This window comes from Camelus bactrianus, chromosome 3 (genome assembly GCF_048773025.1).
Source record: "Camelus bactrianus isolate YW-2024 breed Bactrian camel chromosome 3, ASM4877302v1, whole genome shotgun sequence".
Taxonomy (NCBI): domain Eukaryota; kingdom Metazoa; phylum Chordata; class Mammalia; order Artiodactyla; family Camelidae; genus Camelus; species Camelus bactrianus.
The window spans coordinates 100,080,345-100,106,510 of NC_133541.1; the positions used below are offsets into that span (position 1 = coordinate 100,080,345).

The 26,166-nt window shown below is 34.2% G+C and overlaps 1 long non-coding RNA gene across 1 annotated transcript; it reads left to right on the forward strand.

Annotated features, from left to right (window-relative positions):
- The first annotated feature begins 8,397 nt into the window (after positions 1-8,397).
- Positions 8,398-25,963, forward strand: LOC123613297 (uncharacterized). The gene is made up of 4 exons (XR_006720675.2): positions 8,398-17,145; positions 18,509-18,607; positions 24,954-25,092; positions 25,223-25,963. It is a non-coding gene; the product is annotated as an uncharacterized LOC123613297 (long non-coding RNA).
- Positions 25,964-26,166: the final 203 nt, after the last annotated feature.

The window sequence follows — 26,166 nt, forward strand, 5'->3', positions numbered from 1 at the left end:
AAGTTTTCTGTCTGATATAAATATAGCTATCCCTGCTCTCTTTTGGTTTCCACTACCATGAATATCTTTTTCCATTCCTCTACTTTGAGCGTATGTGTGTCCTTGAAGCTGGAGTGAGAGTCTTGCAGGTAGCATATATTCAGATCTTGTTGTTGTTTTCTCCTTAACAGAGGCACTGGGGATTGAACCCAGGACCTTATGCATGCCAAGCATGTGCTCTACCACTGAGCTATATCCCCAACCCTCTGTTGTTGTTTTATCCATTCAGTCACTCTGTGCCTTTTTTACCCCCTGCTAATCTTTTTTTATTGAAGTAGAGTCAATTACAGTGTGTCAGTTGACACTCTGTGCCTTTTGATTGGAGGTTTAAATCCACTTTTATTTAAAGTAATTATTGATAGGTAAGGACTTGCCATCTTGTTCATTGTTTTCTAGCTGTTTTCTAGTTTCTTTGTTCCTTTCCTTTTCTGTTGCTATCTTCCTTTGTGAAATGATGATTTTCCGTAGTGGTATACAGTTGAACGATATGGTAGTTAGAGGTGCCAATCCTCCATGTCATTGAAAATCCACATATAACTTATGGTCAGCCCTCTGTATACATAGTTCTTCCATATCCATGGTTCCTCTGTATCTATGGTTCTGCATCCTGAGATTCAGTCAACTATGGATTGTGTAGTACTGTGGTATTTACTTTTGAAAAAAAAATCTGTGAATAAATGGACCTACACAGTTCAAACCTGTGTTGTTCAAGATTCTACTGTACTTTAATTCCCATTTCTTTATCTTTTGTTTATCTACTGCAGGTTTTTGTTTTGTGGTTACCCTACAGCTTACTTGAAACATAGATATAACAGTTTAAGCTGATAACAACTTTGATCACATGCAAAAACTCTTACCTTCTTACTCTACCCCCCATTTTATGTTTTTGGTATCATGATTTACATCTTTTTATATTGTGTATCCATTAACAAATTATTGTAGCTGTATCTATTTTTAATACTTTTGTTCTTTAGCCTTCTTACCAGAGTTATGTGGTTATCACACCATCATATTACAATATTAGAGTATTCTGAATCTGACTATATACTTAACTTTACCAGTGTATGATATGTTTGCATGTTACTAGTTAGCATCCTTTCATTTCAGCTTGAAGTATTCCATTTCATTTCATTATTTTTTATTGGAGGTACTGGGGATTGAACCCAGGACCGCATGCAAGCTAAACATGTGCTCCACCACTGAGCTATACCCACCCACCTTTATCTAGCTACTTTTTAAATTCTCTCTTTGTCTTTGATTTTAGACATTTTTATTATAATATGTCTTAGAGAAGATCATTTTGGATTGAACTTTAGAGGTGACCCATTAGCTTCATGAACTTGGGTGACCAAATCTCTCTCTTGATTTAGGAAGTTTTTAGTCATTATTTCTTAAAAAATTGTTTTTGGGGGGGTGGGAAGGTGATTAGGTTTAGTTATTAACAGAGGTAGTGAGTATTGAACTCAGGACCTCATGCCTGCTAGGCACGCACTCTACCATTGAGCTAGATGACTCCCCCGTCAGTCATGATTTCTTCTTTTTTTTTAGTCATGATTTCTTTAGGTAAGTTTTCTACCACCTACTTTTTTAAAAATTTATTTTTATTTTTTTTGAAGTATAGCCAGTTTACAATGTTGTATCTATTTCTGGTGTACAGGATAATGTTTTAGTCATACAAATGCATACATATATTCCTTTTCATATTCTTTTTCATCACAGGTATTGAATATAGATATTAAATATTGTCGCCTGTGCTATCCAGTAGAAACTTGTTATTTATCTATTTTATATACAGTAGGTAGTATCTGCAAATCTCAGACTCCTCATTTAACCCTTCCCACATCCTTTCCCCCCTGGTAACCAGTTTGTTATGTGTTAGTAAGTCTGTTTCTGTTTTGTGAATAAGTTCATTTATTATTTTTTTTCCTTAAGATTCCACATATAAGTGATATCATATGGTACTTTTCTTTCTCTTTCTAACTTCACTGAGTATGATGATCTCCAGGTCCATCCATGTTGCTGCAAATGGCATTATTTTTATTATTTTTTTATGGCTGAGTAGTATTCCATTGTAGAAATACACCACAGCTTCTTTATCCAGTCATCTGTCTGTGGACATTTAGGTTGTTTCCATGCCTTGGATATTGTAAATAGTGCTGCTATGAACATTGGGGTGCATGTATCTTTTTGAATTAGAGTTCCCTCCAGATATATGTCCAGGAGTGGGATTGCTGGATCATATGGTAGGTCTATTTTTAGTTTTTTGAGGAATCTCTAGACTGTTTTCTGTAATGGCTGCACCAAACTACATTCCCACCAACAGTGTAGGAGGGTGCCTTTTCCTCCACAGCCTCTCCAGCATTTATCATTTGTGGACTTTTGGACAGATGGCCATTCTGGCTGGTGTGAGGTGATACCTCATTGTAGTTTTGATTTGCTTTTCTTTGATAATTAGAGATACTGAACATTTTTCATGTGCCTGTTGGCCATTTGTATGTCTTCATTGGAGAATTGCTTGTAGTCTGTATAGTCTATGGCTTTCAGTGTAGAATAATAGTCAATTATACTTGCCCAGATATTTACCACTTATTTTACTCTTACTTCACTTCTGATGTTCTGGATTTCTCTCTGGTATAATTTCCTTCCATCTGAAGAACTTTCTTCAGTGTTTCTTTTAGAGCAGGTATACTGGCAATGAATGCTCTTAGTTTTTCTTCTTCTGAAAATATCTTTGTTTCACATTCCTTCCTGAAGAATATTTTTGCTGGATACCAAAATCTGGGTTGAAGGTTCTTTTCTTTACATTGTTTCACTTCCTTCTGGTCTTCATTGTTTCTGGTGAGCAACCCACAGTCACTTGAATTGTTGTTCCCCTACATAAAATGCACTGTTTTCTCTGATAGGTTTCAGGTTTGCTTGTTTTTTCCATCAGTTTGATAATGATGTGTCTGGGAATGTATTTCTTTGAATTAATTCTGTTTGGGATTTACTCAAATTCTTGTTTATATATATTTATGTATTTTATTGAATTTGGGAAGTTTTCAGCCAGGAGTTCTTTAAATATTTTTCTACTTAATGTTTTTTCTCCTTTTTTCTAGGACTCTGATGACACAAATATTGAACATTTTGGTATTAGCCCTCAGATCTCTGAATTTTTTTAACATTTTTTTATTGAGTTATAGTCATTTTACAATGTTGTGTCAAATTCCAGTGTAGAGCACAATTTTTCAGTTATACATGAACATACATATATTCATTGTCGCATTTTTTTTCGCTGTGAGCTACCATAAGATCTTGTATATATTTCCCTGTGCTATACAGTATAATCTTTTTTTAAACATTTTTTATTGATTTATAATCATTTTACAATGTTGTGTCAAATTCCAGTGTAGAACACAATTTTTCAGTTATACATGAACATATATATATTCATTGTCACATTTTCTTTTGCTGTGAGCTACCATAAGATCTTGTATATATTTCTCTGTGCTATACAGTATAATCTTGTTTATCTATTCTACATTTTAAAATCCCAGTCTGTCCCTTCCTGCCCCCTGCCCCCTTGGCAACCACAAGTTTGTATTCTATGTCTAAGAGTCTGTTTTTGTTTTGTATTTTTTTTTTTTTTTTAGATTCCACACATAAGCGATCTCATATGGTATTTTTCTTTCTCTTTCTGGCTTACTTCACTTAGAATGACATTTTCCAGGAACATCCACGTTGCTGCAAATGGCGTTATGTTGTCAGTTTTTATGGCTGAATAGTATTCCATTGTATAAATATACCATATCTTCTTTATCCAGTCATCTGTTGATGGACATTTAGGCTATTTCCATGTCTTGGCTATTGTAAATAGTGCTGCCATGAACATTGGGGTGCAGGTGTCATTTTGAAGTAGGGTTCCTTCTGGATATATGCCCAGGAGCGGGATTCCTGGGTCATATGGTAAGTCTATTCCTAGCCTTTTGAGGAATCTCCATACTGTTTTCCACAGTGGCTGCACCAAACTGCATCCCCACTAGCAGCCTCTCCAGCATTTGTCATTTGTGGACTCTTGAATGATGGCCATTCTGACTGGTGTGAGGTGATACCTCATTGCAGTTTTGATTTGCATTTCTCTGATAATTAGTGATATTGAGCATTTTTTCATGTGCCTATTGATCATTTGTATGTCTTCCTTGGAGAATTGCTTGTTTAGATCTTTTGTCCATTTTTGGATTGGGTTGTTTGTTTTTTTCTTATTAAGTTGTATGAGCTGCTTATATATTCTGGAGATGAAGCCTTTGTTGGTTTCATTTGCAAAAATTTCTCCCATTCCGTAGGTTGTCATTTTGTTTTACTTATGGCTTCCTTTGCTGTGCAGAAGCTTGTAAGTTTAATTAGGTCCCATTTGTTTATTCTTGCTTTTATTTCTATTGCTTGGGTAGACTGCCCTAGGAGAACATTTTTGAGATGTATGTCAGATAATGTTTTGCCTGTATTTTCTTCTCGGAGGTTTATTGTATCTTGTCTTATGTTTAAGTATTTGATCCATTTTGAGTTTATTTTTGTGTATGGTTTAAGAAGGGCTCTAGCTTCATTGATTTACATGCTGCTGTCCAGTTTTCCTAACACCATTTGCTGAAGAGACTGTGTTTGTTCCACTGTATATTCTTGCCTCCTTTGTCGAACACCAAAAGTTTGTGGGTTCATTTCTGGGCTCTCTATTCTGTTCCATTGGTCCACATGTCTGTTTTTGTACCAATACCATGCTGTTTTGATTACTGTAGCTTTGTAGTATTGTCTGAAGCCTGGGAGAGTTATTCCTCCAGCCTCTTTGTTTTTCTTCAGGTCTCTGAATTTTTGTTCTTTTTCCCAATCTTTTTTTTTTCTCTCTGGTGTTCGGATTGGACCATTTCTTAGTCTGTCTTCATGTTTGCTGGCTTTTTTTGTATCATCTTTATTCTGCTATTGAGCTCATCTAATGAATTTATTTTGGTTATTGTATTTCAGTTCTAGTATTTGCATTTGGTTTTTTATATCTTTTATTTTGTTCCTATAGCATTTCATTTATTATAAGTGTTCACCCTTAATTCCTAGAGTACAGTTATAATTTGCTTTAATATCTTTAATAATTCTGACATCTGAGTTATCTTGGAATTGGTGTATATTGACTGAATTTTCCCTGTGATTTTAGAATTTCTTGGTTCTTCATATACTATATAGTTTTGGATTCTATCCTAGACACTTTGGATATTACGTTATGATCTTATTTATAGCACAAAGAGAATGTTGTGTGGTTTTTGCTTCATTTTGTTTTAGCGGGTAATTGACCAGATTAGCTTTATGCCTCAGGTATTAACCTGCTTTCTGTTGTCTGTGGTTCTAAAGTCTGTTCTTTTTCAAAGTGATTGCGGTGCTTGCAGGTGTGCCACCCAGTCGTCATTCTTGGACCTGGGCATTGCTCTACTCTGTAGCTTAGCTCTTAAAGCCTGTTGTATGCTGTTTAGAGTGAGATCCACACAGTTTGGAGGTGAGCCCATGAGTTCAAACACAATTTTATGGGATCACTCTTCTGATCTCCCTTGGTCTCCATGGCTCTCTCAGGCCTCTATTTCTGGTCCTTCAGTTTGAAAGCTGAGGCTTCAGTTTCCCTTCTCTGCCACAGATTTCCCATGATGGTGCCTGCATTTGGGACCAAGTAGACAGAAAGATTTTCTTTGGTGGAGATACTGGGGGTTGAACCCAGGACCTTGTCCACACCAAACATGGGCTCTAACCAGTGAGCTAAGCACCCTTTCCCCCAAAGAAAGATTTTCAAAAAGCAGCAGGGATTTGTTTCATGTTCTTGGGACCACAGATCATCTGGTTATAGAGAAGCATTCCCCTTTTTCAGAGTTTTTGTACCTGTTGATGGGGCAAGAAAGAGAGGAAAAAAGAAAAAAAGAGAATTCCCCCACTATCTCTGAGCTCTAGTCCTCTTAATTCAGGTTCCAAGACTAGAAAGAGAATGATTCTATTGGAACTCTGTCTGCAGCTGGTGTGCTCTTCTGGGTTTCAGGCTTTCTTTAAGGCAAGGCTGGGAAGTATCAGAGGAGGAACATGACGAACACTGCTGATTTAGTGGAACTTCAAATTTTTAGTCTTCTTCACTAATCTGCCTGCTACTGTTAACTTTTCAGAGACCTTAGATAGCCAATTTATGTATTCTGTCTAGTTTATAGTTATAGTTTCATTTATAGTTTCATTTATAGTTTCATTCAGTGGGAGAATGCAACTATACAAGATGAGAATGTGGTTACTTCTTCTTCCCTGGAACTGGAGCTTCCTTTTAGTATTTATGCAGTAGGTTCCATCAGAATGTCTCTTTTTCTTAAAATGTGTTTTTTAAAAATCGAACAAATCAAAATTATCAAATATATTGACAAATAATTTTTGCAATTAAGCCCACACTGGAAGTATCATATTTGAGATCAGATTTAATTTTATTAGGTATGACAATACCATCATCAGGAAACATGAATTGTATTTAATGTATGGAACCAATGCCTAAGAACTCAATCTAAGAATCTGGTCTGTGTGAATCTTTTGGCCTTATGGTTCCTAGCCTTACAAATAATAAGTAAGGTTACTTACTGGCAGGCCAAGAATTTAGCAAATTTTGGACATTTAGAGGAAAGGAGAATTCATAAACATTTACTGGTGCTGAAGACAGAACCTGATTGAGGTGACTATCTTGGTTTGGTTTTTTAGCACTGGAATAGATGAGCAAACAAGAGTAATAACAAACATCTCTGAAAGATAGAGACTATTGAAAATGCAATCTTAGATTCCTTACATAATATCCAGACAGCATTTAATTTTTTGGACCTAATAATTGCTTAGCATTGTATGGCTCTGAATTTAATGGCCATACAGAAAGGCTTATGTGTATTGGTAAATACCTTTTGCTTCATCTGTGAATTTGGTCAAACCATCATTATAATAAAACCTGCAATGGGTCAGACTTTTAATGATGAAGAATAATATTTTGGAATTATTCATAACCACATGGAGGGATTAAGAAAAATATCCAAAACATGGAAGCAAAGCAAAAAGATAACTACATGACCTTTCAAAATAATTTTAGAGCATTTTCGGTAAGCTCCTTTATTCTGTATAGTGATATAACTTAGTCTGCATAGTTGATTTGGGTCCAGATTTTTTTCATTTCTGCAAAACTGATAATTATGTGATGATTTCTTGTCTGTCAAGCAGAGCAATTAACCACCAAAGTTTTGTTGTCCTTGTGAACATGAACCAGTTTGAAATTTAACTTAGCAATGTTATTTTAACATTCTTTCCAACCCCTGATTATAAAGTTCACATTTATCATGTTATCTTTGGCCAACTTTGTCATATTGCTGGTTCCCTTATCAATGTGTTAAATGAAACTGACAAGCTTACTATCTATTTGTATAAGAATTATGTTTTTAACATTTTGAGAATCATTCTTTGAAAACAATGCAGAAATTAAAATCCTTATCCTTATATCCTTGTATATACCTATATGAGAATTTTTTTTTTTTTGGCTACAACACTGGAATAAAACTGATGGCTCATAGAGTATTTTATTCAATTTGATTAAGTAGCTCCAGTTGATCTTCAGAATGACTGCATCAGACTTTCAATAGCAATGAATTATGTTTCCTTTATCTCCACATTCTCTCCCATATTGGGAATTCCTGGTTTTCATATTTTTGCCTTTCCAATAGGTGTAAAGTGTTGTCATTTTACTTTAATTTTCCTGTTTTTATTAATGAGTATTAATAATAAGGATTAACATGGGAAGATTATATTTTATATTACTTCTTTTCTTTTGATTTTTAATTTTGTTCAGTTGTCTGTATCGCCACTGTCATTCCTGTCTTTGTTATTGTTTTCTTTTCTTTTTCCAGATATTCATTGCTTGTTTTTTCAGATATTGCAACTATATTTTCCTTAACTGCTATCTGTTAGCTTTGCCATAGTTTCCTCATTGAGCAAAATCCTTCATTGTTATGTGTTGTAGGACTCGGTCCTAAGGTCTGTTTTCTATTTTATCTCATTCCTTTGGCAATATCATTTCATCTCATGATTTAATTTTTGTTTGTTTGTTTGTTTTAATGAGATTTCCAGTCAAATTGATGGAGTAGTAGGACCACAGGCTCAACTCTTCTCATGAACACAACAAAACTACAACTGACTGCTGAACAACCATCAGTAAAAAAGATTAGGATGTACCAAAAAAGATCTTCTTCAACTGGAGACATAAAGAGGGAGCCACAGCAGGATGGTAGGAGGGGCGTGCTCGCGATATAATCAGGTCCCTTATGCCCCAGGTGTGTGACCCATAAGCTGGAGAATAATTACGTTGTAGAGACTCACCCATAAGAGTAAGAGTTCTGAGCCCCACATTGGGGATCCTGGGGTCTGGCACTGGGAGAAGGAATCCTCAGAGCATCTGGCTTTGAAGGCAAGCAGGGATTAATTGTAGGAGCACCACAAGACTCGGGGAAACAAACTTTACTCTTAAAGAGCACATGCAGAATCTCATGTGTACTGGGACCAAGGGCAGAAGTCGTGATTTCATAGGAGCCTGGGCCAGACCTACCTGTTGGTCTTGGAGGGTCTTCTGGGGTGTTGGGGGGTGGCTGTGGCTCACCCTGGGGACATAAAATCTAGTGGCAGATGTTCAGGGAGGGGGCGGTATTCATCCACATTACCCTTTCTGGAGGCTGACATCTTGCTTGGGTCATTAGCACCAAAACCCAGCCCCACTCAACAGCCTATAGGCTTAAGTGCTGGGATGCCTCAGGCCACATAACCAACTGGGTGGGAACACAGCCCCATCCCTTAGTAGACAGGCTGTCTAAAGACTTCCTGAACCCATGGCTGCCTCTAGACATACCCTTGACTACCAGAGGGCCAAGGCCTAGTTCTACCCACCAGTAGGCAGGTACCAGCCCCTCCCACCATGAAATCTGCACAAGCCTTCAGTCTAGCCTCACCCACTGGGGACAGACAGTAGAAGCAAAAAAAAAAAAAAATACTATAAACACACACACACACACACACACACACACACACAAATACACTTACTGAAATCTCATGGAAACCACAAACCAAAAGTGTACAATAGAGATACACACAAAAAAGAGGAATCCAAACAATATTAAAGATAGTCATCAAATCACAAGAGAACAAAAGAAGAAAGGAGAAAAAAAGACCTACAAAAAGAAATCCAGTACAATTAACAAAATGGCAGTAAGAACATACATATTGATAATTACCTTAGATGTAAAAATATTAAATACTCCAAATGTAAACTGGCTCAATGGATACAAAAATAAGACCCATATATATGTTGTCTACAGGAGACCCACTTCAGAGCTGGAGACACATACAGGTTGAAACTGAGGGTATGGAAAAAGGCATTCCATGCAAATGGAAACCAAAAGAAAGCTGAAGTAGCAATACTTACATCAGACAAAATAGACTTTAAAATAAAAGCTATTACAAGAGACAAAGAATGATAAAGGTATCAATCCAAGAAGAAGATATAACAATTGTAGATACGTATGCATCCAACTTAGGAGCACCTCACTATATAAGGTAACTGTTAATAGACATAAAAGGAGAAATCAATAGTAACACAATAATAGTGGGGGAACTTAAAACCCCACTTACATGAACGGACAAACCATCCAGACAGAAAATCAGTATGGAAATTCAGGCCTTAAGTGACACATTAGACCAGATGGACTTAATTGGTATTTATAGAGCATTTCACCCAAAAGAAAAACACACATTGTTCTCAAGTGCACATGGGACATTCTCCAGGATATATTACATGCTGGTCCACAAAGTAAGCCTTGGTAAATTTAAGAAAATTGAAATCTTAGCAAGCATCTTTTCTGACCACAACACTATGAGATTAGAAATCAAATAGAAAACAACAACCACAACAAAAACAGCCAAACTGCAAAACCTACAAACATGTGGAGGCTAAACAATATGCCTCTGACCAACCAATAGTTCAGTGAAGAAATCAAAGAGGAAATTACAAAAATACTAGAGACAAGTGAAAAGGAAAACAGGATAACCCAAAACCTCTGGGACACAGCAAAAGCAATTCTAAGACGGAAATTTATAGTGGTACAAGCTTACCTCAAGAAACAAGAAGAGTCTCAAATAAATAACCTAACCTTACAACTAAAGCAATTGGAGAAAGAAGAACAAACAAAACCCAAAGTAGAAGGAAAGAAGTCTTAAAGATTAGAGCAGAAATAAATGCAGTAGGGACTAAAGAAGAAAAAAAGAAGAAATCAATGAAACTGAAAGTTGATTCACTGAAAAGATAAACAAAATTGATAAACCTTTAGTCAGATTCATCAAGGGAAAGAGAGGACCCAAATTAACAAAATCAGAAATGAAAAAGGAGAAGTTATAATTGACCCCACAAAAATACAAAGGATCATCTCACCAGACTCTGAATCTACCAGCACCTTGATCTTGGACTTCCCAGCCTCCAGAATTGTGAGAAATAAATTTCTGTTATTTATAAGCAAAAAAGAAAAAATTACTAAGGATCATAAGAGGCCACTATGAGCAACTATATGCCAACAAAATGGACATCCTAGAAGAAATGAACAATATCTTACAAAAGTACAATTTGTCAAGACTAAACCAGGAAGAATTAGAAAATATGAACAGACCAATTACCAGTAATGAAATCAAATCAGTAATTTTAAAACTTCCAACAAACAGATGTCCAGGACCAGATAGCTTCACAGATGAATTCTACCAAACATTTAAAGAAGGGTTAACACCTATCCTTCTGAAACTATTCCCAAAAATTGCAGAAGAAGGAACATTTCTGAACTCATTCTATGAGACCACCAACACCTTAATACCAAGACCAGACAAAGATATCGCAAAAAAAAAAAAAAAAAAAGAAAGAAAGAAAATTTCAGGCCAATATTAATTATAAATATAGATGCAGAAATCCTCAACAAAATACTTGGAAGTCAACTCCAACAATACATTAAAATGCCCATACACCATGATCAAGTGTGATTTATCCCAAGGATGCAAGGATTTTTCCATATCTGCAAATCAATCAGTGTGATACACCACATTAACAAATTGAAGAATAAAAACCATATGATCATTTCCCGTAGATGCAGAAAAAGCTTCTGATAAAATTCAATATCCATTTATGATAAAAACTCTCCAGAAAGTGGGCATAAAGGGGACATACTGCAACATAATAAAGGCCATGTATGAGAAACCCCCAGCTAACATTGTACTCCATGGTGAAAAGCTAAAAATGTTTCCTCTAAGATCAGGAACAAGACAGGATTCCCTCTCTTGCTATTTTTACTCAACATAGTTTTGGAAGTCCTAGCCACAGCAATCAGAGAAGAAAAAGAAATAAAAGGAACCCAAATTGGAAAAGAAGTAAAACTGTCACTGTTTGCAGGTGGCATGATACTATACATAGAAAATCGTAAAGACGCTACCAGAAAACTACTAGAGCTCATCAATGAATTCAGTAAAGTTTGCAGAATACAAAATTAATATACAGAAATCTACTGCATTTATATACACTAACAACAAAATAACAGAAAAAGAAATTAAGAAACCAATCCCATTTACCATTACATTAAAAAGAACAAAATACCTAGAAATAAACCTACCTAAGGAGGCAAAAGACCTGTATTCTGAAAACTATAAGATGCCAATGAAAGAAATTGAAGATGACACAAACAGATGGAAAGACATACCATGTTCTTGGATTAAAAGAATCAGTATTGTTAAAATGGCCTTACTATCCAAGGCAATATACAGAGTCAATGCAACCCCTATCAAATTACCAATGACATTTTTCACAGAACTGGAACAAAAGATTTTTTTAATTTGTATTGAAACACAAAAGACCCCGAATAGTCAAAACAACCTTGAGAAAGAAGGACGGAGCTGGGGGAATCAGGCTTCCTAACTTCAGACTATACTATAAAGTTACATTAATCAAAACAGTATGCTACTGGCACAAAAATAGACACATAGTTCAATGAAACAGGATAGAAAGTCCATAAATAAACCCATGCACTTATGGTCAATTAATCTATAACAAATGAGGCAAGAATATACAATGGAGAAAAGATAGTTTCTTTGATAAGTGATGCTAGGAAAACTGGATAGTTACATGTAAAAGATTGAAATGAGAATATTCTCTAGCACCATATACAAAAATAAACTCAAAATGGATTGATTTTAATAAGTGTAAGACCAGATACTATAAAGCTCCTCTAGGAAAACATAGGCAGAACACTCATTGACATAAGTCACAGCAATATTATTTTTGAACCAGCTCCTAGAGTAATGGAAATAAAAGCAAAAATAAACAAATGGGACCCAATTGAACTTAAAAGTTTTTGCACAGCAAAAGAGAAAATATTTGCAAGTGATGAGACCGACAAGGGATTAATTTCCAAAATGTACAAACAGCTCATATAGCTTTAAAAACACACACACACAAGTAACCCAACCAAAAATGGGCAGAAGACCTAAATAGACATCTCTCCAAAGAAAACATTCAGATGGCTAACAAGCACGTGAAAACGTACCCAACATTGCTAATTATTAGAGAAATGCAAATCAAAACTACAATGAGTTATCACCTCACATCAGTCAGAATGGCCGTCATTAAGAAGTCTACAGATAATAAATGCTGGAGATAGTGTGGGGGAAAAGGAACCTTCCTACACTGTAGGTGGGAATATAAATTGGTGCAGCCACTATGGTGGACATTATGGAGGTTCCTCAAAAAACTGAAAATGTTGCTACCGTATGATTCAGCAGTCCCACTCCCTGGCATATATCCAGAGAAAACTTTAATATGGAAAGACATATGCACCCCAGTATTCATAACAGCACTGTTTACAATAGCCAAGAGATGGTAACAACCTAAATGTCCATCGACAGATAAATGGATAAAGAAGATGTAGTATAGATATACAATGGAGTATTACTCAGCCATAAATAAGAATGAAATAATGACATTTGCAGCAACATGGATGGACATAGAGATTATCATATTAAGTGAAGTTTGTCAGACAGAGAAAGACAAATATATGATATCACTTATATGTGAAATCTAAAAAAAATATATTTTATTTACAACCTAGAAATAGACTCACAGACATAGGAAACAAACTATGGTTACCAAAGGGGAAAGAGATGGGGAGGGATAAATTAGGAATTTGGAATTAACAGATACACATTACTATCTATAAAAAAGATTTAAAAATTAAAAACCTACTGTATAGTACAGGGAACTATAGTCAATTTCTTGTAATAAGCTACAATGGAAAAGAATCTGAAAAAATATGTATGTATATGAATCACTTTGCCATACACCTGAAACTAACATTGTAAATCAACTACACCTCAATCAATAATAAAATTTAAAAGAGAGAAATCAAAGGACCATAAAACATAAAAATAAAATGATTTTTATGTTAATAATTCTCATATTTATAACTAGAGTCTATATATTTCTCTCAAAGAAATATATCCAACTGCCTACTAGACATTTCCACTGAGAATGACTGATAAACATCCATAACTTCATATATTTGGATTACAAACTTGATTTTCTTCCAGAATCTGCTTTTCTCACATTCTTCCCCATTTGAATTGAAGACAACTCTGTTTTCTTCATTGCTGAAGCAGTCATTCTTGGCTCACTTTCTTTAAAATCTCAGGCCAAAACTAATATATAAATTTTATTATAATAGTTTTTTCATCAAAAGGTATGTATTGAGTATCTGCTATGTACTGGGCACTCTTCAAGGCAATGGATATACAATAGTCCCCCTGCCCCTTATCTGTGAGGGATATGTTCCAAGACCCCCAATGGATGCCTGAAATCACAGATAATACCAATTCCTATATATACTGTGTTTTTTCTTATACTAACAGGCAGATATAGATATACTGGACAAAGGAATGATTTACATCTTGGTCGGGTTGGCACAAGTTTTCATTATGCTACTCAGAATGGTGTACAATTTAACACTTATGAATTCTTTATTTCTGGTATTTTACATTTAATATTTTCAGACCATGGTTGTCTGCAGATAACTGAAACTGCAGAAAGTGAAACTATGGATAAAGGGGGACTACTGTATATCACTGAACAAAATAGACAAAAAGCCCAACTCATGAGAAACTTTTATTATGAGAAAGATAGGCAAAAAATAAATGAGAAGATAAGTGAATTGTATTTAATAAGGTGAAGATAATATATGCTTTGGCACAAAGAAAGAGTGGAAGAGATTAAGAGGTTTAAGGATCTGTGGGGGAATGGGAGGTACACATTGCAATATTGATTAGCTAAATAGGATAAGCATGGTTAGGTCTCATTAGGAAGTTAAATTTAAACAAAGACTTGATAAACTGACTATAATTCAATAAAAATAACAAAGACTTGAAATATATAAGGGAGTTAGTCAAATGGTCTTCAGGAGGAAAACACTTCAGGCAGAGGGAAAATCTAGAGCAGAATCCCTAAGGAAGATACGTTCTTGGTGTGTTCAATGAACATTACAGAGGTTAGTGTATTTAGAGTAGAGGAAGAATTGTCAGAAAAGCAGTAGGAAATGAAGTCAGGGTGGTAATGGGAGAATCAGATACTTTGGGTTTTGTAAAGGTAAGGCTTTGCCTTGTGCTCTGAGTTAAATGGGAAGCTAAAACTTCTCTTTTCAGGACAGGAGTGATAAAGCTAAAGTCACTCTGGATACCATGTTGATAATATAGAGAGGAAAGGGTAAAAGAAGGAAGATGTGATAAGAATCTATTTCAATAATCCCAATGAAATGTTATGATTACTTTGATCAGGGTGGTAGCAGTGGGGACGATTGTCAGATACTCAGTATTTTTTCAACTGCTGAATATTTTTCAAATCTACAGAAACCTTGTAAGAATAAGACAATGAACATTGATTTATTTTCCACTTAGGTTCACTAATTGTTAACACTTGCCACATTGTATCTCTCTTCACATCTATTTACCTATCTACACTTGCCACATTGTATCTCTCTTCACATCTATTTACCTATCTATCTATTGTCATATAGATATATATGAAGAGATATGGTGGGGGGAGGGAGAGAGAAAAGTGTTCAATGACTTTTACAATGTTATACAAAATTTACAAATATTTAACTTTTACAGTTAGTTTCAATTTGAATTGGTAGACTGAGTGAAGCAGATTGCCTTCCTTAATATGGGTGGGTCTCTCCCCATCTATTGAAATCCTGAATAGAACAAAAGGCTGAGCAAGAGAGAAGTCACACTCTGCCTGATGGCTTTTGACGTGGGAACATTGATTTTATGGTTTTGGACTCAGACTGGAACTCACACCATCAGCAGGTCTCCTGGTTCTCAGGCTTTCAGACTGCAGATACTGGGAGTTCTTAGCCTCCATCATCACATGAGTGAAATCCTTTTTTGTTATTTATTCTTTATCCTTCGGTTTAAATTTTAGATTAAGATTATCTAGTTGCATTAAAAATCCAACTGGACTTTTTGATGTCAATGATTTTTAATTCATGGATTAATTTGGAGAGATTGTATTTTATATTAATGAATGTCTTCTAAGCACAGGATTTTTTCTATTCATAATTTTCTCTGTACTTTAATAGTGTACTATATTTTTATTCATTGAGATCTTATATATTCTTAGTTAATTCTTAAATACTTTATAGATTTTTTGATATTGTGAATGATACAGTAAAATGGTTTTTGCTTACTGATAATGTGGTGAAATACTTTAATATTAGAGTCACTCCATTTGACTTAACTTTACTAAGCACAAAACATGGAGAAAATAAAGCAAGGTGGGCACCAAAGAAATACAAGGAGTTTAAGAAGAAATGAATAATGGGTGAAATTGAGTGAGTAAAATAAGCACTCATTCAGAATAAACCAAAAGCAGAATATTTATACATTAGCTAAACTACCACAAAAACTAGATTCCAAACCTCTGCACTAGTGAGGCACAGACCTTACACATCTCACCCAGCTTGTGTGTGAATGAGTTTCTTCATTTATAAGGTAGGAACTGAACTAAATCATCTTCCAGGTCCAATTCAGCTCTAATGCTCTCAAGCTGTCTTGAACTAGAGAAGGTTAATAACTTAAGTCTTAAAAGCAAATCCAAAGCTTTAACTTTTTTTCTTTAGATTCTATTAAGTAAATATAATTGTAATCTTTACAGACAGCAGTACTTTCCCTCTTTTATGTAAATAGTTTGCAGAATTCAATCTGCAAGACCATGGGCAAACCCAGGTCATTTCTCCAAAGTCAAAATGATGATGGCTGTTGACCAAGGAAAATATATGGAAAGCCATCTGTTCCTTGACAGGATGTACAGTATCCTAAATAATTGTATGACCACCTGGAGTGCCTTTCATTTCGATTTTCCAGGACAAGGATACTGCCAGATGTAATGAAATACTACTAATATTTTAAAGTTGATCTTGGTTACTGAGGACTTGCTGATATTTCTTACCAGATGTTACAATTTGCCTTTTGCTTTTTTCTAGGTAGGTTATTTCATCAATAGTGAAAAATTATAGTTTTATCTCTTCCTCTTTCGATCATTTTCTTTCTTTAAAACAATGCACGTAAAACTTCCTATATCAGTGTAATTTCTGCTGTAGGTTTTTAATATGTAATTTTTCCAGGTAAAGAAATTTTCCTAAGAATTATTTTTAACCAGAATTATATACTGAACTTCATTGAATGCTGTAGTGGGTTTCATGGTGGCTCCCCCCAAAATATGTCCATATCTTTAATACCTGAATCCTCTATGTATTACTTTATTTTGAAAAATAGTCTTTTCAGATGTAATTACATTAATGATCTGAAGATAAGAACATCCTGGATTACTGAGGTGAACCCTAAATACAAAAGCAAGTGTCCTTATAAGAGACAGAAGAAAACACAGAGAAGAGGAGAGATCTATGTGAAGCTGGAGGAAGTGGTCGAAGTGATACAGCCATAAGGAATGCTGACAGATGCCAGAAGCTGGAAGAGGTAAGGAATGGGTTCTCCCCAAGAGCATTTAAAGGGAGTAAAGCATTGCTAACATCTTGATATTATAATCTGGCCCCTAGAACTGTGAGAGAATATATTTCTGTTGTTTTAAGTCATCAGGTTTGTGATAATTTGTTACAGCAGCCCTAGGAAATTAATACAAATGTGTTTCTGCATTATTTGGTTTTTATCTTTTAGTTTATTTATGTAGTCAGTGTTCACAGCCAGAATCAAACAATTGCAGGTACTTTTAATTGAGAAGATATTCAAGTGGGAAATTATATGCTTGCAAGATTATTTGAAGGGTTTAAGTAATAAGCTACACAAAACTAACTTCCTAGTAAAAAGATATTCTTTGAGAATTCCATTAGATTTATGCCAGTCTAGTTCTGGAGCTTTCTCTATCACCACAATAACCTTTGTGCCCAGAATTATGGAAAGAAGACAGTAAATATGTGATCCAGGAATTAAAGAATCAGTTAAAGAAGTAATACACTTGATCTTAAGGCCTCTATTCTTCTAAATGATTGGAAGTGTGAGGGCAAGCTTGAGAGGTGTCAGCCTCAAAAGAAATATTTTACCCTAAATATTATCAATGAAAATGACCACATTCTCTCCTTTTCTAACACATAACTCATAATAGACAGAAACTCTGTTTAAGCAATAAGATAAATCCAACACTTTTCAAAATTGAGAGAAAAGATGCTCTAATTAGAAATAGTATAATCAGAAAGACTGTAGAATAACCTTCAGTAATGGATATCAATTTACTCAACATCTGAGAACTCATACTGATGAAAAACACAATGAATGTAAGAAATCTGAGAAAATGTTTACATTTAATTCTGTCCTTACCACACCATAGAGAATTCATACTGGTGAGCAACTTTAAAAATGTTAAGAATGTGAGAAAGCCATTATTTATGTGGATAATATACTCAAAACCAGAGAATTAATACTGATGGAAAATTCTGTGGATATAAGGAATGTAGGAAGGTCTTTAGAAAGAACTAATTGAGTTCTTTTTTGCAAACCAGAAAATTCATACTGGTGATAAAGTTTATGACTATTAGTAATATGAGGAAGCCTTTTTTGTGTGTAGACAAGTGACTTAACATCAATCATTTATATTCATGAGAAACTGATGAATGTAAGAAATGTAGGATGTTTAGGCTTAATTCATTCCTTACTATGTATTAGAGAATTCATACTGGTGAGGTGTTTTATGAATATTAGAAATGCAATAAGGCCTTCATTGTGTGTGGACAATTTATCCACATCAGAGTATTCATACAGGTGAGAAATCATAGGAATATAAAGAATGTGGGAAGGTTTTTAGACCTGATTGAATTCTTTCTTTAAGGCAGAGAATTCATACTGTTGATAAATTATTATGAATGAATGGAGTAAAGCAAAGCCTTTATGTGTGGACAAGTTACTCAAGATCAGAGAACTCATACAGGTGAGAATTTACAGGAACATAAAGAAGGTATTTAGACTGAATTGAGTTCTTCCTTCAAAGCAGAGAATTCATACTGATGATAATTTTTATGAATGTGAAAAATGTGAGGAAGCCATTATAAGGTGTGGACAAGTCACTCAGTGTCAGAGAACTCATACTGGTGAGATACGTGATTAATATAATATGGGAAGATATTAGACTTAATTCAGTCAATTCTATATAGTAGAGAACTCATACTGCTGAGAAGCTTTATGAGTATAAGAAATTCAATAAATTTACTGTGTATAGACAACTTACTCAATATCAGATTATTAATATTGGAACCCCCCAACATCCTATGAATGTAATCAAAGTGGGAAAACCATTAGTATGCATCAACAGGTTACTTGAAAAATGTTCATACTGTTGAAAAGCTCTTTGAATGAAAGGAATGTGTGAAGGCTTTTAGATATAATTCAAACCTTAATACATGTTGGTGCATTTATACTGGTGTGAATTATTATGAATATTGTGAATGTGCAAAAGTCTTTAGTCAAGGAGGACACCCTACTATGCAAAAGAGAATTCATAGTGTTGAAAATTCTGTAACTATAAAGTATATGGGGAAACCTTAAATAGTGGCTATCAAATTACTCAACTTCAGAGAATTAATACAGGTGATAAACTCTATGAATGTACGGTATGTGGGAAGACCTTTATTCATGTTAGATATCTTAGTTTTCATCAAATAATTAATTCTGGTAAGAACAAATTTAAGGAAGTTTGAAAGAACTTTAGGCAACATTTACATCTTTGTTTGGGAGAATTTATAATATAATTTAATTAAGAAAGCCTTCATTTTTTATACTCCTGTTTGTAGAATATCAGAATATCTATCCTAGAAGAAAATTGGAGAATGTAGAAACTTTATTTGCTAATTTAAGCTCATATCTATCTAACTGGTGAAATTTTACCAGGTACAATTTGGAATTAGAGTAGTAACTTTGGAGAACTTTTGATATGGATTAGATTATACATTTTGAGGTACCTTAGAACAAAAGGGAAATAATATTTCTGTTTCCCAATGGAGTGTTTTATTTAATTGATATGAGGAGACTTCCACCTTATAACTGTACTTTAAAATTGCCTCATTAAATAATTTCTTAGATAAAGCAATTAAAATTATGAGAAAGTTAGAAATGCCTAATTTGTAGATCTGCAAAATCCCATTATACTCCCCTCCCTATCTCCTACTCTTCCCTTACCCATCTTCCACTTCCAGGACTTTGTTCAATTCTCATTGATTCCTTACTTTTACTCCTCCTCCTTTCCCTTAACTCACAAAACTACCTTAATGCATCTTAAAATTAATATCCTCACTTGGGAAAGACCTCAACATGTAGTCATGTTTAGATTTTTGTGCCATTGTTTGGACTTCCCATATCCCAAAATAAAAAGACAAAAATGTCTGTCAAGATGATCATGAGGTTTTTTTCTTTTATTGATGTAGAGTATTAGATTAATTGATTTTCAGTTGATAAAACAACCTTGCATTACTGGGATAAATCACCACTAGTCACAGTGCTTTATCCTTTTAAAATATTGCTGGGTTCATTGTGCTAGTATTTTATTGGGTATTCTTGTGTCTATATTCCTAAGAGATATTTGTAGGGGTGTGTGTGTGTGTGTGTGTGTGTGTGTGTGTGTGTGTGTGTGTGTGTGTATGTATGTGTATGTGTATGTGTGTGTGTATGTATGTGTGTGTGTGTGTGATGTCTTGCCTGGTTTTAGTATCGGTAGCATCATAGAATGAGCTGGGAAATGTTTCATCTTTTTCTATTCTTTGGAAGGCTTGGTGAAGAACCTTTTTAAAATGACTATCTGGTCCTGGGATTTTCCTTGTGGGAAGTTTTTTTTTTAAATTACTAATCCAGTCTCTTCACTTGTTATATAGGTCTGTTCGATTTTTATATTTTTCTAGATTCAATTTTGGTAGTTTCTGTCTTATAGGAATTTTTCCAGTTCATCAATATTATCTAATTTGTTAGTTCACACTTGTTCGTAGTATAACTTTATCATTCTTTTTATTTCTATAAGATCATAGTAATATTCCTTCTCTCATTTCCAACTTTAGTAATTTGATTCTTCTTTCTCTCTCTTTCTGTCAGTCTACCTAAAGTCTTCTGATCTTTTCAAGAACTAATGTTTAGTTTTATTGATACTATACTCTAGTTCATTAATATCCACTCTAATCATTATTATTTACTTCCTTCTGATTGATTTGGGTTTAGTTTGCTATTTTTTTCTGTCAGTGTCTTAAGGTGGAAATTTAGTTTATTAATTTAAGACCATTCTTCTTTTTGAATTTACAGCTATAAATTTCCCTCTAAGCACTTGTTTCACATTACATTTTTGTATGTTGGGGTATATTTTTATTTACCTCAAACTATTTTCTTATTTCTTGTGAGGTTGCTTCTTTACCAATTGGTTATTTAGTAATATATTGTTTAATTTTTACATTTTTTGCATTTCCCAAATTTCTGTTATTAATTTCTAATTTCCATTAAAGGGAACATCCTTTAGTGAGTTATATCCTGTTAACTTTTTTGAGGCTTGCTTTATGATCTAACTTCGAGACTGTTCTATGTGCACTTGAAACGATGTGTGTTTTGCTGTTATTGATGGAGTTCTCTGTAGAAGTCTGTTAGATCTAGTTTGTATAGACTGTTATTTAAGTCTTCTGTTTCCTTATTGATCTTCTGCATGGCTGTTTTATATAATACTGAGAGTGGAGTATTGAAGTCTCTTCTATTGTAGAATTGTTTATTTCTCCCATCAATACTTTCAGTCTTTGCTTCATGTGTTTGGGGGCTCTGTCTTCAGGTGGATATATGTTTATAATTCTTATAATTTAAAGATAGACTGACCCTTTTTATCAATATAAAGTATCAATCTTTCTCTAGTATCATTTTTATTTTAAGGTCTATTTTGTCTGATAGGTATAGTTGCTCTAACTTTTGTATGGTTACTGTTTGCTCTGTGTGTGTGTGTGTGTGTGTGTGTGTGTGTGTGTGTGTGTGTGTGTGTAACTTCCAACCCTTTATTTTCAATCTTGTATTTGAATCTTCATTCAGTTTTTGAATCTGAATTGTATCTCCTGTAGATAGCATAGAATAGAATTATGTTTTTTAATTCATTCTACCAATGCTTGCATTTTGAATGAAGGATTTAATTAATTAACTTCAGAATAATAGTGTACTGACAAGGAAGTGTTTATTTCTGCCATGTTTCTATTTGTTTTATGTATGTTTTATAGCTTTTTTTGTCTCTCATTTACTCCATTACCACCTTCTTTTCTGTTTAGTTGATTTTTTTGTAGTCACATGTATTGATTCCCTTCTTATTTCCTTTTGTGTTTTTCTACATATATTATCTTTGTGATTACCATGGAGATTATATATAACATCCAAAAATTACAACAATCTTATTTGAATTGATGCCAAGATAACTTCAGTCACATACAAGAGCTCTACAATTAGGCAGCTCCATCTCCCTGTCTTTATGTTTTGATGTCACAGATTATAGTTTTATACATTGTGTGTCCAATAATATAGATTTAAATTATTTTAATGGATTTGTCTTTTACATTATATAGAAAACAAAAAGCAGACTTACTAGTCAAAATTACAGTAATATTAGCTTTTATATATGCCCATGTATTTACATTTGTTGGAGATCTTTATATCTTCATTCAAATTTAAGTTACTGTCTAGCATCCTTTGATTTGAACCTGAATGACTCTCTTTAGCATTTCTTTAGGGCAGGTCTAGTGGTAGTGAACTCCCTTGCTTTTGTTTATCTTTGAATGCCTTAATTTCTCCCACATTTTGAAGGACACTTCAAAATGCTGGATGTGGAATTCTTAGTTGACAAATTTTTCTTTCAAAGTTGTAAGTATATCATTCTACTGCCTTCTGGCTCCCAGGTTTTCTGATAAAAAGTCAGTTGATAGTTTCATTGAGCATCACTTGTACATGCCAAGTAGTTTTTTTTTTACCCCCCTCTGCTTTCAAGATTCTCCCTTCATCTTTTGACAGTTTGGTTATAACATCTCTTAGAGTGGGTTTCCTTAGATTTTTTCCTGTTTGGAATTCCTTGAATTTCTTGTACTTGTAGATATATATCTTTCATCAAATTTGGGACGTTTTTGGCTCATTTTTTCAAATAATCTTTCTACTCATTTCTTATTCTCTTCTCATTTTTGGACTCCCAAAATTCATATGTTCTTATTCTTAATGGTGTACTATAAGTCCCTTAATCTCCCTTTACTTTTCTTCAGTCTTTTTTCTTTCTGTTTCTCAAAACATTTCTACTCTCCTATCTTAAGTTTACTGATTCTTTCTTCTGCCTACTCATATCTGCTGTTGAACCCCTCTGGTGAATTTTTCTCTTCAGTTATTGTATTTTTCAGCTCCAGAATTTGTTTGGTTCCTTTTCATAATTTCTATCCCTGTGTTGATATTATCATTTTGTTAGTGTATCATTCACCTGATTTCTTTTACTTTATTGTCCATCTTTCCCCTTAGCTCTTTCAGCATATTTAAGACAGTTATTTTGAAGTCTTTTTCTACTAAGTCTAGTATCTGGACTTCCTCAAGGATGGTTTTTGCCAACTAACTTTGTTTTTTTGAATAAACCCTTTTTCTTGTTTCTTTGTATGCCCTGTAATTTTTTAAATTGGGCATTTAGCTATTATGTGGGAATTCTGTAAATCAGATTATCCCCCCTTCCCTAGAGTTTGTCATTTAAAAAAGGTGCTGAAGGCTGTAGTAGACCTTTTTTGAAATTTTCCAAAGTTTTTCTTCAAAGACCATTCCTTGTTGAAAATGATTACTGAAGTCTCTTTTCCTTTAGCTTATGTTCAGCTAATGTTTTGACAGAGATTTCCCTGAATGCTAGGAGCTGAAACAAACAAACAAAAATTAAAAAAAAAAATAGACCAGCTACCTCTCCTAGTCTTGGCAGATTGGCTCCATGTTGACGCATTTCTTAACCACTTAGTGGGGCTTGTTCTTTGCCTGGAGATCAACTTAAGATAATAGCTTAAGTTTGTTTCAGGACTTTTCTGAGTATGAATCTTGCCTGGGTATGCACATGGATTTCTAAATTCCCCCATATATGTAACTACTTTTGAGTATTTTAATTTCCAAAAAATGGTCTCACCCCAGCTTCTCTTTCAGGACTTAAATAGTCTATTGTATGACTCCATGCGTAATCTCTTTCCCCAGGTGTCTGTGAGTTTGTAGTTTACGTTGTAGCTTTTATCACCAGTGCCCATCACTTTTCTGATCTGCACTTGGAGTTACACAAAACAGATATTTGCCCTTCTCAGTCCTTTAGGTATCCTCCAGACAGGTTAGGACAGTTAAACCTAATAACTTGCAAATGAAGTCTGCTGTGCTCCCTCTGGTTCAAGGGATGCAGCTAGGAACTGAGCTGCAAACTGTGCTTGCCTAAGTTTGATGCTATGGGAGGGAGAGGGTGGGGCAAGGATGAGTTAGAACACTGCAAAACTTTCCCAATGTTTTGAAGATGGCTTTTTCCTGATTTGGTATTTACTCAGTTGCTGTAAACCTTTGAGCATTTCCCAGAGCTCTTACAAGGTTGGTTCAGACAGCTACTTACTGGTTTGTTTTTTGTTTTTTTTTTATGTTTCAGTGGGGGAATGAGAACTTGGAGCTTCCTAGACTACCAGTTTGCTGACATCACTCTTGATTTTATAATTAAAGCTTTTTATTTGAGATAATTATAAATTCACATACAGTGGTAGGAAATAATAATCCCGTCTACCCTTTACTCAATTTCCCCCAATGGTAGCATCTTGCAAAACTAAAGTACAACACCACATTCAGGATATTGACATTGATGCAGTCAAGATACAGAACACTTCTATCATCATGAGGATCCCTCAGGTTGCTCTTTTATACCCACACCCACTATTCCTTAACTCCTGCAATTACTAATCTGTTATCTATTTCTAAAATATTGTCAAGAATGAAATATAAATGGAATCATACAGTATGTCACCTTTTAGGATTTTTTTTCTTTCCTTGGCATAATTCTCTGGAAAATCTTCCAGGTTGTTGCAGGTATCAATCATTTGTACCTATTCATTACTGAATACTGTACCATTATATGGATGTACCATGGTTTGCTTTAGCATTCTCCCACTGAAGAGCATCTTAACTTATTTTTTAATTGAAGTATAATCAGTTTACAGTGTTACATCAATTTCTGGTGTACAGCATAATATTTCGATCATACGTGTACATACATATATTCCTTTTCATGTTCCTTTTCATTATAGGTTACTACAAGATATTGAATATAATTCCCTGCACTGTACAGTAGAAACTTCTTGATTATCTATTTTATACGTAGTAATTAGTATCTGCAGATCTCAAGCTTCCAATTCATCCCTTCCCATCATCTTCCCCCCAGTAACTGTAAGTTTGTTTTTTATGTCTCTGAGTCTGTTTTGTAAATAAGTTCATTTGTGTCTTTTTTTTAAAAGATTCTGCATATAAGTGATATCATATGGTATTTTTCTTTTTCTTTCTGGCTTACTCCACTTAGTGTGACAATCTCCAGGTCCATCCATGTTGCTGCAAATGGTATTATTTTATTCTTTTTTATGGCTGAGTAGTATTCCATTGTATGAATATACCAAACTTCTTTATCCATTCATCTGTTGATGGACATTTAGGTTGTTTCCATGTCTTGACTATTGTAAATAGTGCTGCTATGAACATTGAGGTGCATGTATCTTTTCAAATTAGAGTTGAAGAGCATCTTGATTGTTTTCAGTGTTTTGGATATTATAAATAATGTTGCTGTCAACATTTGTGTAAAGGTTTTTTTGTAAACGTAAGTTTTCAATTCTCTGAAATAAATGACAAGGAGTGCAATTTTAGTCTTTTTTTTTTTTTTTCCAAAAAGTATCTGCCAAACTGTTTTCCAGAATGGCTGTAGTATTTTACATTCTCATCAGCCAAGTATAAGTAATCTAGTTTCTCTGCATTCTTGTTATGATTTTTTTATTTTAGCCATTCTGGTAGATGTGTAATGATATCTCATTATAGTTTTAATTTGCATATCCCCAAATGCTATTGGTGTTGCAAATATTTTAATGTGTTTCTTTGCCATATGTATATCTTCTTTGGTGAAATGTTTCTTCATGTCTTTTGCCCATGATTGATTTTTTACTGTTGAGTTTTGATTGTCTACTGTATACTTTTAGATCTTTGCCAGTTATATGCTTTTAAACAATATCTCCAAAATTTGTAGCTTTTCTTTTTATACTCTGAATATGGTATATCACAGAATAAAATTTCTTCAATTTTGATAAAGTCCAATTTGTCAATTATTTCTTTTACAGACTGTGCTTTTGGTGTCAAATCTAAGAACTCTTTGCCTATCCTTTGATTCTGAAGATTTTTCCCTATATTTTTTCTAAAAGTTTTAGAGTTTTGTGTTTTACTTTCAGGTTTGTGATCCACTTTGAATTAATTTTAATATGA